We start from the raw sequence: 14,766 nt of genomic DNA, 5'->3' as shown, positions 1-14,766 counted from the left end.
GTTGCTCCGGCATACGCCGGCTCGGGCGAAGCGCGGTATTGACTAGCGTAGTGAAGCTTTTCGCTTCAAAAAAGCAGAACAAAAACAAACCGAAGGGGAAGTCACGCTCAACAGGCACTATGTGTCATGCCAATCGGCGACTGCGCTGCTGCACACCTTGGACACATGGCGGCAAGCAAAGAAGCAGATCAAGAAGTCGTCGAAAAATAAAAAATCAAGGACGGTCTGCTTCGGTAAACTAAATTGCAGCTCTACAGGGTAGCGTACACATGCATAGTAAGAGGGTGACACAGCCAAGAACGTCGCTAGAAGAGGCGACTCCATTTCACGAACGTGGGGCGCACTGGGCCACCCAGGGAAAACTGCGCAAGAGACAGCTACCGGCCGTATATACGTCCCGCCTCGAAACGCACCGCCCTTCCTCGGCGGCCGATCCGTCCAAGTCTCGAGGCCAAGACAGCGCCTCGGTCCGCGGCGCTTCACGCCCCAGAAACCGCTCCTGGGACGCGCGCGGCAGCGCACGAAATTGACTTGACGGCCTCCCGCTCGGCGATCACAAACGCCGAGCGAGAGGCGTCTGTGACTGCTCGCTACTAAGGAGATCCGCGTGTAAACCGCCGCGCTTGCACAGAAATGAGCGCCATCAGAGTATACTCTATATATGGCACGCCAGCCGCCCCCCTCAACGCGCACTCCCGGAAACATGGGCAAGCAACAGCACGCGCTTCGCCGTTGGAGCGATGTCACTTTGCGCGTGAGAAGCGCACGCCGCTTGAACACGGTTAGCCGCTGTTGCGGCCTTGCAAGTAACGCTACACATGTATATGCAATGTTAGCGCAGAAAGGGCGACGACCGTAACCGGTTAATCCAACGCGCAGACAAGAGGGTACAGGTTATCACTGCGTGGTTTCTATTGCGCTGCTTGAGCGCGGTGAAGAGAGCATCAGGTTACACATCGAATGCATGCAAGTCTTCTGAACGCGCCGACTCAGCACGTCAATCGAATCCCACGAAAAAAAAAGACATGCAACAGTCGATCTGTGACGTCACATGCTGTCATTCTATTCAAGCGACCCTCCAATGTCCTCTTCTCGCAGTTTCCGCCACATTGGACGCTAAAGAACCCCAGCTGGTCGAAATTCCTGGAGCCCTTCACTACGGCGTCCCTCATCGCCTGATTCGCTTTGGGACGTTAAACCCCTATAAGCGATAAACGAAAATCCGAGGCCATTGTTTGTACAAACATTCTTCCTAGCCGAACGCTAAAATATCCAACTTGGCCTGTGGAATATCCCCTAAAAAAGTGCTCATCAGGAAGGAAAGATAATTTTACAGCTCAACGCACAACGCACCGACCCAGCTTCGGATTTTCGTTTTGGGGGCTTTAACCTTCCAAAGCGACTCAGGCTATGAGGGACGCCATAATGAAGGGCTCCGGAAATTTTGACCACCTGGGGTTCTTTTACATGCACTGACATCGCACAGCACACGGGTCCCTAGAATTTCGCCTCCATCGAAATTCGACCACCGCGGCCGAGACCGAGCCCGCGTCTTTCGGGTCAGCAGCCGAGCGCCAGAACCACCGCGGCGGCTCGGATTTTCGTGGAAGCAAGATTCGCCCTGTCTGCGGTCCAAGAATCTATGACTGGTGCCTCACTAGATCAGTCGTTCTATCGATAATCAGTGTGAGAAACCCATGAGCGCGATAGGAGGGAGCTGCCATATGCATTATTAGGCGTCGTGCCGAATGCCGAAGTATACGCGACAACGCCATAGACGAGGCGCGATGACCCACTGCCGTCCCGATGAGGTTGACACGCAGTCGCCATACATTGTGATTGCCGGAAGAGAGCCGTCACCCCGCTAACGACCTCCGCCACAGGGACCCGGTACACGACCTGTGCGGAGGCCGTGCGGGTACACACACACGCGCGTGCCTCTCGGCCATATTAGCGGCTGAGTGCGGAAGAAGCCGACGCTTGGGCCGAGAAGAGCAGCCCACCGCTGAGCGCAACCAAAGCCAAACACGTCCTTTTTTACCCTTTTATTGGTGATCTCAGAAAAAAACATAAATGAAAGAGAGAGGGAGCCCGGACCAGCAACGCTTTACCGGGCTTAAAGCCAATAAAAAAAGGAAAGGAGCTAAACGCTAAGAAAACCTAATTTAAAGAGAAAAGCAGGAAAATATAAACAACAAACAGACAAAAACAAAGCCCCAAAGGCACAGAACAGACAGAAGCACAGATAACGTCACAGAGAAAGTCAGCATAGGTGAAGTCACAGGTAGAAATGGTCCAGACACCACAGACAGACAGAAGCGCAGAAAAAGTCACAGATACTGTCAACACAGATAGTCACAGGCACAGTTGGTCCAGGCACCACAGACAGTCAGAAGCACAGATTAAGTCACAGAAAATGTCAGCACAGATTTAGTCACAGGCACACTTGGTTCAAACACAGTGTCAGACCACAGAGAGATCAATCATTGTCCAGCAAAGGAGCACAGAGCACTTCTCTGTACAGAGCTTATGCAGGAAAATGATAGTGACGAAGATACTCATCGGGAATAATAATAATAATTGGTTTTTGGTGGAAAGGAAATGGCGCAGTATCTGTCTCATATATTGTTGGACACCTGAACCGCACCGTAAGGGAAGGGATAAAGGAGGGAGTGAAAGAAGAGAGGAACAAATAGGTCCGTAGTGGAGGGCTCCGGAATAATTTCGACCACCTGGGGATCTTTAACGTGCACTGACATCGCACAGCACACGGGCGCCTTAGCGTTTTTCCTCCATAAAAACGCAGCTGCCGCGGTCGGGTTCGAACCCGGGAACTCCGGATCAGTAGTCGAGCGCCCTAACCACTGAGCCACCGCGGCGGGGCATGTAGGAATTGTGCTGCTGATGAGATGAACCATTTGAATCAGAACAGCACTAGCAGCAGGGTTATTCTAAAGAGAGGGGTAAGTAGACAGTGTAATGTCAGATGAGCAGAGAGACTTTGAACGGGAAACTAAAGGAGCAGTAAGGGAGCAAATCCGGATGTAATGACTAACCTCTTCGCACAAAACACCGCACGAGCAAATTGAAGAAGGAGATAAGCCATTTTTTAAAGTAGAAAGGGAATCGGCCATGCCCAGTGAGTAAAGTAATAAGAGGACTCCTAAGTAGACGGATGGAAGGAATATTGAGCGTATCGGGGACCCAGTTAAATAATTCTGTGCCGCCATTATTTTCTTGCCAATAAGCTCGAAATAAAAGAAGTGAGGAATGGTGTAAACGGGAACACGCGAAACGACGTGAAGGGGTAGCAGTGTGTAAATGGCCATATTGCCCAGCACTACCAGCAGCAGCCTGGTCGGCTAACTCATTTCCAAAAATTCCGGAGTGACCCCGGATATGAAACAAGAAAAATGAGGCAAGAGAAGACAAACAATAGAGATATTTCTTAATGGAAATAATTGTCGGGTTAAATGAAGTAACTGAAGACAGGGCAAAAAGCAGAGATAGAGAATCAGTGTAGAAATGAACAGGCATAGAAGGAGGGATATTAATAGCAAACGCAACAGCAGAATGGAATGCTACAAGCTCGGCGGCATAGGCACTTGAAGGTGGTTCGAAGGATATGCGATGAACGTATAAAAATATTTTGTGTGGAGCTAAGAACAACAAAAGCAGCACCAGCACTGTGATGAGTGAATGACCCGTCTGTGTAAATATGCAATGCACGTTGACACGAAAAAGCCAAGGCTTCCTGATAACTAAGTTGAGCAAAATAAAATATTATTTCAATGAGGGATGGTCAGACCAGATATTAAGTACTAGCTGAATTTCAAAAGGGTTATAAAATGTCTTGCTGTAGACAATGGGTTGCCGTAATGTAAGAAGCATAAACTCTGCCCATAATTGGTCCAGATAAATGTGCAATGGAAGAACATTGGCAAAGACAAGAAGAGCAACAGTTCTCGTAGTACTGTAGGCCCCAGTAAGAGCAAAAAGAGGAATGCGTTGAAACGATAAGACATGATCTCTAAGTTTGGAAGGCGGACATTGGAACCACCAAGCTGGGGCGGAAGCTGGGTAGGAAGGATAACCTGATGATACATTAGGCGCAAATGCGAAGGAGAAACACGAAAATGGAAACGGAACCAATTAAGGAGCTTGGTCGTAGATGCAATAATTTTCTCTTGCAAATGATTAACATGAGGAATAAAGCTTAGCTGGGAGTCAAAAACAACTCCTAATTAATATTGGGTTCACACTTGAGACTGTAATTGTCTAGGCATATAGTTGGCTTACGTTCGCGCAACGCCGGGACTCCATTAAAAATAAAACATAAGAACACTTTTGAGGGTTTAAGTGAACACGATACTTGCCACACCAGTTTTGGATTAATGTTAAAACATTTGAACCCAATGTTGACAACTCGCGGCTAGTCTTTCCAGGGACAAAGATAACAGTGTCGTCAGCATATGCCTGAATGTGAATAGGTGAGAGGACAGGGAGGTTTAAGAGGTCATACATTAAAATGTTCCAAAGTAAAGGTTACAGACGCGAACCTTGCGGACTACTGGCAGAATAAGGCACAGAAATAGTACAATAAGGAGATTGATAGGTCAAATATCGGTTATCTAACCAAGAACCCAAGAGGGAATATAAATTTCCTGGACAACGAAGTTGTCTTCAAAAATTTATAACCAAAGGGTGCCAAAAACTATCAAATGCACCTCTGAAGTCCAGAGAAATGAGAACCACAGGAAGTTTTTGTTGCTGATATGTAAATAATAACTCCCGCAAACGATATAGAACCAGAACAGAACTACGGCCATGCGTGAAACCATACTGACTTTTGTGCAGTAGATTATTCTGGAACAGGAGATAGTACAGCCTACCATACAACAAACGTTCGAGCACTTTTCCGAAAGACGAATTAATGCAGATAGGCCGGTAAGAATTGGGAGGGTGCGCTGGTCTATTCGGTTTTTGGAATAAAAATAATCCTTCCAACTCTCCAAGTCTGATTAAAGTAACCCAAAGGCAAAGCAGAATTAAAAATTGAGAGGAAAAACAAGGGATGAGCATTAAACAAGGCGCGAACAACACGAGAAGAGATTAGATCAGGGACAGGAGAAGACATCACAGCGATCGAATTGATTACAGCTTCAATCTCCGCAGCAGTGAACGGTAAATCTTGAACTGAGCTATAGTAAGGCTGTGCTATAATGTCACGAACGTGAGTATGGTATGGAAGATCGTGAGAAAAAGTATCTGCAGCGATGTGAGTACGAAGTAGCAACTTCACAGAGTCAGGAAGCGTTTCAGTATACGTGCCATCAGAGTAATGGAGAGGAGGAATTACAGAAGGGCACCTGAGCTTGCAAAAAGCATGTTTGTGTGGCTTGCCAAATAGGAATTTGCGCGTAGCAGTGGAGCAGATCTCCTTTAAATAATTATCATGGGTGTTTGGAATATTAGTTCGATACGTTGCAAGAGCTCTATAATAAACTGAGCGGTGGAAAATTCTTAACTGAGGGTCTGAAATGCGCTGGAAACGGCGGCGAAGAGCGCGCACACGGGACCGCTCCATGCTCAAATCAGCCGTCCACCAAAATGGAAGCCTCGGGAAATTTGGGTGTAACCAAACGCAAGTTTTTCTTATATAGTGTCGTAAAAGTGTCGTTAAATTTAGCTAGAGCCTGATCAAGAGCGGACGCTGAATGGAACTGATGATTATAAAAATATTCAAATCAAGCCAAAGAAGTTAATTGGTAAATTAAACGATCCGAGCTGGCTCTGGTGAGCCGCTTAAACGCAGACACAAGTTGGGAGGAGAACGAATAGGTAATAAATCTGTGCTCGGAAAGTGATGCATAAGCACTGACTTGTCAAGAATAGCCCTGTGTTAGCAAATTTGGTGACGCGAAGCTAAGGTCAATCCAACTTGAAGCATACGGAGTTTCGTAGGTTGGTATAGAGTCCCGATTATTAAGAATGACCAGGGAATTGGAGGCCGCAAAAGCTTGAACATGAGTTCCTCTAGTGTCAGTGATCTTTCAAGCCCATAAAACGTTTTTTGCATTAAAATCTCCGCAAATGATTATTTTATCAGTGGGCGAAGTTTGTATACAAGTAGTAAGCAAAGCAAAAGCCGCTTCAATATCGGCACGAGGTGGAATGTATACTGCAATAAAAAGAAAATGTTCTGTCGGTTTGGAACATAACATAGCAACAACTTCAGCAGAAATAAAAGTTGGAAAGATATCAAAAGTAGGATTATGGAGCAGTATAACACACCTAGGGTCTTGAGGTGCGCAGATTTTGTGAAAAGTAGAGGGAAGTCCTACAAATCCATTATTGGTGGAGATGTATGGGTCGCTCACAGCCGTTATTGTAATATTGTTGTCCTGGATAAATTTAACCATCGGGGAAGTCACGCAACGGGTGTGATCTAAACTAACTTGGAGAAACAAAATGTGATCGGGCAAGGGACGCGGGGTAACACGAGGACTGAGGCCCATAATGAGTACGGGCGCAGATCCCATCCGCACGTTCACGCAAAAGTGAACAAGACACATGTCCCGCAGGATGACCGGACGGGCGACCAGCAGCCGCGCAAGGTGCACACTTGCTTCTGAGGTCCTGGACACTGACCGGGGAAGCCAACAAAGCGTGCGAACCCGCACAGCGGGCGAAGCAAGCCTTCGAAGGTTCATTTTGCAACTTACATGCCTTCAAAGCGTGGCCATATTGGGCACAGTAAGTGCAGAGTGGGACATGCAAATGTTCGCGGACCTCGACAGAAGTCCATCCAATAGTTACGCGACGTGCCGCACATAGACGAGCAAAGGCAGGGGGTCAACCTCGAGTATATGCACAAATTGTCCAGATTTTTGGACAAAAGATAACCTAACCTTGCAGGAGGATGGGTCAATTTGAAGATTGGGGTTCCGGCGGTTAAATGTCATGACGAGGTCCTGCGGTCGCACGTCTGGGTCGACCCCGGCAAGGCGAATGTGCGGGTTCCTCTGCTGGGGGACACGGACATTGATCGAAGTACGAGTAGCCTCGATCCTGGTTATAGCGGCCTTGAGACACACGGCCATGGGGAGCCGACCTACGCCTCCGTAGACCCATATACCCGCCTCCGGAAGCGAACGCCACTGCGGCTCGTGCGCATGTGTGCACGACCCGCGCAGTTTTTACGAAAATGTTACAATAGTAGCACAGCACCGTTCATGAATGTGGATTACTTAACCTAGCTAAAGCATTGTTTTTAAATATTAGACCACCCCTCCCTTCGAGGTTCACTGCAAGGGGATCACCAGCAAGATTTAGTGCTCGCGACAAACGGTTAGTCCGCGTGGGGTGTAAGTGATGCGGTTACTCCCATTCCACCCGGTTTGGGCTCCGATTCTAAAAACCGCTCGTCGCGAGGAGTAAATCTGGCTGGTGATCCCTTTGCAATTAGTCTCGAAGGGCACCAAGTTAGTACCATCTGCTTCTTTGTTAGCTTAGAGTGTGGAAGGAGATGTTGAAAAGTTAATAACGTGTTAAAGTCTGATCGTTCAGCAGAGATCGTTCGTGCTAGAATATGTCAGCATACAGCTCTGGCAAAGCGGTGTTGCTATGGTGACTCAATAGAGCTACATCGAGCCACCCCTGGTGCTGCGCTTCGCCGAAAAATACTGGCGCAGCCTAGTAGTCCGTTTTCGACTTCACGTGTTCGAGAGAACTGAATCTTCGGCCGCTCCACAATGTCGAACGCTTTAATAACGAAAGACAGCAAAAAATTCGTTAGCCATTCTTAAACGGCCACAGAAAGAGGCGATTGAGCTTGGCTTTAAAATGCTTGCACTATGTAGAGTACGGGCCACTGAGCGTCCATGCCGCGTACGATACCTCAAAAGCGAGCGGAAAATTTACAATACGTTTTAAAAACTCCTGCTTTCGCACCTCGCCGCGACGCGCGGTTCCGGACTTTCGCGCGAAAACCTGGCAGACGACGTCACGTCTTGCAAATGGTGTCAGCAGACGGGGGTTATCATTGGTTCACAGCGCCAATTATTCTTTCAGACGTCATGCGCTACCGCGGCCGGGGCCACTCCGCGCGCCCCGCAGCTGGCGGAGGTAGGGGAGGGGCCGAGTGAATGAGGCCGGCGGAGGAGCGCCGCCGTTTTGGCTTGCGAGAGGAGAGGGAAAGGCGCGAAGACGCGGAAGTTCAAATTTTGTCTGCATATAACTCAGCTTCCCCAAAACGCATTGAAATAATTCTTGCTGGGGGATAATTATGAACCGTCGTCTGTTAACATCCCAGACATATCAAACCTTTATTGAGACCCCCCTTTATGGGTCCCTTTAAGCAGCAAAGGTCTCGCCGTTAACCCACCCTTAGTGCGCCGACGATTTCGATAATACCGCCCACCACCGATCCAAGCATTAGAGCAACAGCAGTGTTAGAGCCCATTATCAAGGAGAAAAATAAAGACAACGACATGCTGCCGCCAGGGGAGGTGATGCAACGCCCCAAAAACTGCGCATCGCTGTTACATGGGCGACAGGATGCGCGACTACAATGCTCCATTTATCGCCAACCGCGCCGCGATGGTGAGAAGAGACGAACATTGCATACACACACACGCACACAAAGCTCCCTCTCGTGAATGGCGACGCAAGAGAATCGTCCTTGCACTCCGAGCCCTCGAGAAACAACGCTCTCGGCGGGGCCACAAATTGAACGACCTCATTTGAGCGAGCGTTCTCCTTTCGCCGTCCATTTCGCCGCGCCATTTTTCAATGGCGAAACGCTTAAAAGCGCGCACGCATATGCATCGCGTGCCCACATCCTCCCTTCATTCGCATATACATAAGACGCGTGCCTGCGCCGTGCCAGCCGCGCGTCACCGTCACATCCCCGGCCAGCCAAGCTTCAGGAGTGACCACGACCGATCCTCGGGATGCGCGCACAATGCGTCCTGGAAAGAAAAAGCCCCGCACACGGGAAAGAAGCCGCGACCTCTCCCACCCCCTTCCGGTCCTCCAGAGGAGCGTCCGCTGTGGTCGCGTACAAAGCGGCGTACCGTGGCGCGCATTCAGAGAACGGGCCGTCGTCCAAGAAGCGGCGCAATGCCCGCGCAAAAGAGATGGACAGCAGCCGGCAGTCGCCCATTTCGTTAAGTGGACGACGCTGAGCGCGACGGACAAGCCCGCTCGATTGTCCTCCCTCGGTCCGGCGTTCTACGGGTCCAAGGGGGGAATAAAAAGCGGAAGGGCAGCAATGGGCACTGCTTTTAGGTCACAACACCGGCTCCTTGACCAGGGCTCACGCGCTTCTTTTTTCTCTCGTTTGTTCCATAAACACGCACCAATAGCTGCAAACGTGTGAGGGCTCGACTGCGAGGACGCGGTGGTCACATTTTTGGACAAGGGTGAGAGGACCAATTGGAGTAGTCTAATCTGCGCGAGCATGCAAGACGCCCATCGCAAATCGAGACGACATCCCACAACGGTGCGAAAGAGAACGCCCGCGTACGTAGGGCATAACCTGGTGGCAAAGCACAGCCATTTCGAGTTGGTGGGGGGGGGGGGGGGCAGCCTGGGCCACGTCTTCGAGAAGACCGAGGGTCACTCAAAGGCTTCGGTGCATCCAGGAGCAATCTACAGGAAAGCGCACAATCGGGCACAGGTTACCGACGATTCAAATACGATCGGAATTTGCGAAGCACGCGATAGGTGTACATAGATAACGGTTCTTACGAACTACTTGCTGCTCAAATCGCTACCTTAATTCGCGACACCCGATGCGAAAGCACGGCCGATTTTCTTTTTTACGATGAGAGCCGTTAACGGGAGCCCACTGAATCGACGTGTAACAGAAGTCCGTTGTAGTTGTCGATTTGCGCAAGCCACGACAACCCCGGAGAGAAGGTCAAGAAAAACAGGACAAAAAAATACGGAGGAGGAGGGGGTTACGAGTTTCGCTGAATAGTTTCAATAAACCGTAGCCTAGATTAGCTCGTATTTTTTTTTTCTGAAAATATCCCGGTACGAGGTGATTCAAAGGACAAAAAGTGCCTTCTCCAAACGAAAACCGGCGTTGACACCCCTCCTGCAACTTCGAATAAAGTATTAGCACCAACATACGGCACCGCGTGTAGCGCGAAGTTCGGTTCGTTAAAATATTTACGCAGCAAAGGGTCGAAACTAAACAAAAAAAGAAGGGGGAAGTAAATACGCGCAAACACGCACACCGTCAGACGCTCTCCAGGCAAGACCGTTACTTCGTTTTCCGGACCCGCGCTTCCGTTCGCACTCACGAACCTTCACCAACGGGTCACCGCCATTCCGGCTCGCGCGGCGTGGGAACAAGCACCAATGCCGATAGCCCCATGAATCACGAGCCAAAACCGCAGGGCGCCTAAACTTGCTTCTCTTAGAGCTAAATACCCTCCTCCCGCACACAAACGCGGCGATATATAAGCAGCGCCGGCGGCACAGGCCGATGATCCTGAACCCCCGCTCTCCAGAAGCAAGAAGGAGCTCTGCTTTCAACGGCTACACACAAGCAGGAAACAAACGAGTGCCGAAGCGGATAACCCTGCAATATGCAACAAGCCCGCTGGAAGAACTGGCCAGTGGGCAAGGCAAGTCGGCGGACGACAGGCGGCCCAGACTTGACCGCGGTCGGAAGCATCGGCGTCTCCTTTACCTCGTAATAATCAACGTCGATCGGCGAAAGAGTTCGCGGGTATCATGGGCAACAACTACACACGCACCGCGCACGATCGCACGCGAAGCACCGAAGCGCGCATTTAGGCGACACCCTTCTCGCATCCGAGCCGCGACCTGCGCGGCTCAAAGAGAATAAGAAAAAAGAAGCCAGCGAATGAAACTAAAGCGAGGAAGGTCCGCGGCCTCATGCAGGAGGACGACCACACACAGCCCGCGCCACAACGTTCCCGAGCACCCCCCACCCCTTCGCAAATAACAACGGAGGTGGTATCGGTCGATCCGCGCAGCGCGCGAACGCTAACCCCGCACGGTGCATAAGCACACGCCGCGACGGAAGAGCGCCCTGTCTCTCGAAGGCATTTGCCGAACGGGGGGCGCCCGTGTAATCACGGTCACCGCGAGCCAAGTGCGAGGGCTGCTCTTTCGGGACCCGTCGTGAGCGCGCTGGCTTCACACAGCTAGCCGCGGTCACACAGCGCCTAGTATAGTACAACGCCGCGGAAGAGGGTGCGAGGTCGGCGTGCCCGGGCATTAGACGCGGCCGGAAAAAAGGAGAGAACTCGCCATGCGACCACCGAGAGCCCCGTCCAAGTGACCGAGCCATATGCACGTGTGATACAGCGTTTCTCGACACCAACACACTGGGAAGCTGAGAAATGGCTGCAGGGAACGTATAGTTTCTTCCGTCACGTTCTCGCTGCGGAAGTAGAGAAGGAGCTACCCAGATCTGTCCAAGAAGAGGCAAACTGGCAGAACGGCACGCAGCTTTGCAAGCCACGAAATTCGACCCCGTACCACACTCGTTTGTCATAGAGTGCGTCACGCAAACGAAAGCCACTGCATTTGAATCCAGGTAACATCAGAACGCAGCTATTTCTTGTACAATAGGCAGAAGCGACGACCCGCCTGTCTTCCTCAGGAGGAACAAAACACTCGGAACAACAAGCGATACTCGATACCGAGCCAGAGAATTCGGCCCTGCACCACCGCTGCGCAGAGAGGCCTGGGCATTTCCACCCCTAACCAGGGATAGCATACAAGCCACACAGTGCTGAGCAAGAAACAAAAACACCAAAATAAGAGTAGCGTTCAATCTCCAGAGCCCGAGTTTATCAACAGGACATTCCTCGCCGTCCTCCGTGACCCAAACACACAAAAAGCTGCAGAGGGTCGAACCCGCGTCCTCGAGCACTTCGCGATGAAACGCACACACACACGCATAGTAAAACCTGACAACGCAGCAGTGTATTGGTTCAACGCCGTTCACAAGCAGCACCCCATGACTGAAGCGCAGGTACTCAGTAGCCACAGAATAACACCGGGATGAGTCAACGCACTCTCGACTACAGCTGCTCCTCGAGATGCCACGGCGCCCCTCCCCCCCCCCCCCCCCCCCCCCCCCAGTCAGGCAGCCGTGCACCGAATGACCGAACGCTTGGTTGGTTGGAGGATTGGGGTTACGGGTCCGGTATTTGGCTACCCTCTAGGGGAACACGGCACAGCACCCGGGAGGAGGCATTGGGAATAAGGGTAGGGAGTAAAGGAAGGAGAGGGGTTCGAGAAGGGCAACACGGCAAGCACGATGCGGGCGCACTAAGGCACTCAGTGGGCAGGGCTTGAGTGTGGCGGGGACTGGAGCTGGTCCACAGTGCCGCCGGACGGGCCCACTTGCTCGTGCTGCTGCCAGCACGCAGCCGGCGCGTGCCGTCATTGCGCGCGCCGGCTGCTTTGCGCGCGCCAAGGAATAACGGCCGCGAGTAACAAGCAGGGCGGTGGGATTTATAAGCGCCCCGCAGGAACACAAACATTCTAGCGCCGCAGGCAGAGGCGCCGGTGTAGTTCTGTTGCCAACCGTCCATTCGTGCATACGCAAAAAATTGCAGTCCCTACAAAACATACGGCTTTTATATAACTTTTTTTTATCAAACGACGCGAGACATCCTCCACCGAAATCGCCAAGCGGACAGCGTATTTGTTGATCAAGGTTGTACAAGCAAAAAAAAAGCAAATACACACCTGCAAAACATTGGTGCTACTGCCGCAGTTATGCATTAGTTACCACCCTAATCCGTACCGGCGACAGATTGCGATGCCATATATTTCTTTGCTCCTCTTGCGTTAGCTACCACAGAAGCCCGTGTATTCTATGACAGCTCTCTCCTAGTTCGTTCATCTCCTATAATGTAGATTGTGTACGTTTTAAACATGGAACCACATCTGCATTGAATGAAACGTAGTGAATGCCAGTATTTCAGTCCAGTAATGAAGGGAACGCCGTGTTCCTCCGTAGTCGTTGCAGGAGAAAAAACCTAAACATTCAATTTTAGGGATCAGAACTTAACACCACCACAGTTGACCCCACTGACCTTGTGGGCCACCAAATGCACTAATAACTTGCTTAAAAGCAGCAAAAACGGAAGATGCTTATGATGTGACGCCACTTTTACACAACGAACTGTTGGCCCGCGGACAAAAGGCGTCAAATGATGTCCAATTTATGATCAGTCTGGCTCACTCTTAGCCAACAATATCCTCAAACTAGCATGGCGAATGACCGTGGGCATGTCTAATGAGATTAACACCATGTGCAAAAATGAAGATCCGAGGAAGGGTGATAACACATTATGTTGCTTCAAGGTTGAGTGATTGGTACAAATTCTGAGCAACGGTAAATAGCAAAAGCCTAATTTACTATAATATTAAAAGTTGACTTTATAAAAAAATATTTTTGCTACGTTGCTAGCCACATGACGGAGTAACGTTTAAAAATGTTACTGCAACATATACTTTCTGTGAGAACTGCTGCATAATCAGGTCAACTGTTAGAAAACATTCAGACACAGATAATGGTTAGACAACTTCTCCAAAGTGAAATAGAGCACCAGCTGAAAGTACATTGCAAACATGATGAAAGCGCACAAGTTGAAAGCCGAATTTCCATCTGCCGTTTGGTAAAGAAACGAATCACTGAGAAAACCAAAAGCACAGGAAACAAATCTGTGAATGCAGTGCATTGTAGCAGTTAAATCTTTGCTACACAACCATCAATCAAAAACACTAACTCCTTCATGGATAACAAAACGCACATACATGACAAAATACCGCTCATTGGAATGTTTAATTTAGTAGGTACCTATTCATGCCTGCTCTTCCTGCAGATAAATGAAACGCCACCAAAAAGTAGCGAGCAGCCATAATTGCTGCAGTGACAAGGAGGATGTGCACCATCGATGCTGTTCCCCCATCCTGAGTAGGAAATAATAGCAGTTTTTTCTGGAAATACTCTGAAAGCATGAATTTTTTATCCATCTTTCACTTAGCTTGAACTGACACGACCCATTATGTACTCGGCAGCTTTGACAAACAAGTGGGTCAGCCGATAGACACAGAAGACAGTAGAGCCTTGCTAGCTTGCAAAAGATCAATGCTCAGTAAGAAAAAGCTGACAAAAAAATGAGGAATTCCTTATTCGAACTATATTTTATACGGTACTAAGAATGTGGCTAGATATGGCATGAATATTCTTTATTTCTGTTCATTTACAAACTTTCTAGCCTGTGCTAGCATATTACCGCGATGTAAATAATGAAACATGCCAGCACTGTACAATATGCTGTATCACGAAATATCCCCCTACAAGGCTACCGTATGCCTCTTACATGCGGTAAAGTTTATATCTACCAAACTAGCTAGTCTTTACGATGAGACACCAAGCCACTGACATCTGGAGATGTGTACCTCCCATGTAATTAGAGTGATTGGAGCTGCTCCTTTTTGATGGCATTTCAGCTGCTGGGTGTGGAAGAACCAGATATGAAGGGGAACAACTAGACACCAACTTTTTAAGCAACATCACAATTAGCAATGTGCCTTAGCTTTTCTTCTGTCCAAAAAGGAGTTTCGTTTTCTACGTTCTGTGTTCACATAACTGCTTGTATGTGCTCATTTTGGCTTGCTGGGAGGTGCTTTTCTCTGTTAAACTACAGTTTTAACTCTGGCCTAAGTCCTCTGCGTTTTCTTAATTTTTTGCTAGTGTTC

The sequence above is a fragment of the Amblyomma americanum genome, chromosome 8, assembly GCF_052857255.1.
Source record: "Amblyomma americanum isolate KBUSLIRL-KWMA chromosome 8, ASM5285725v1, whole genome shotgun sequence".
In the NCBI taxonomy this organism is placed as follows: Eukaryota; Metazoa; Arthropoda; class Arachnida; order Ixodida; family Ixodidae; genus Amblyomma; species Amblyomma americanum.
This window is presented reverse-complemented; position numbering follows the sequence as displayed.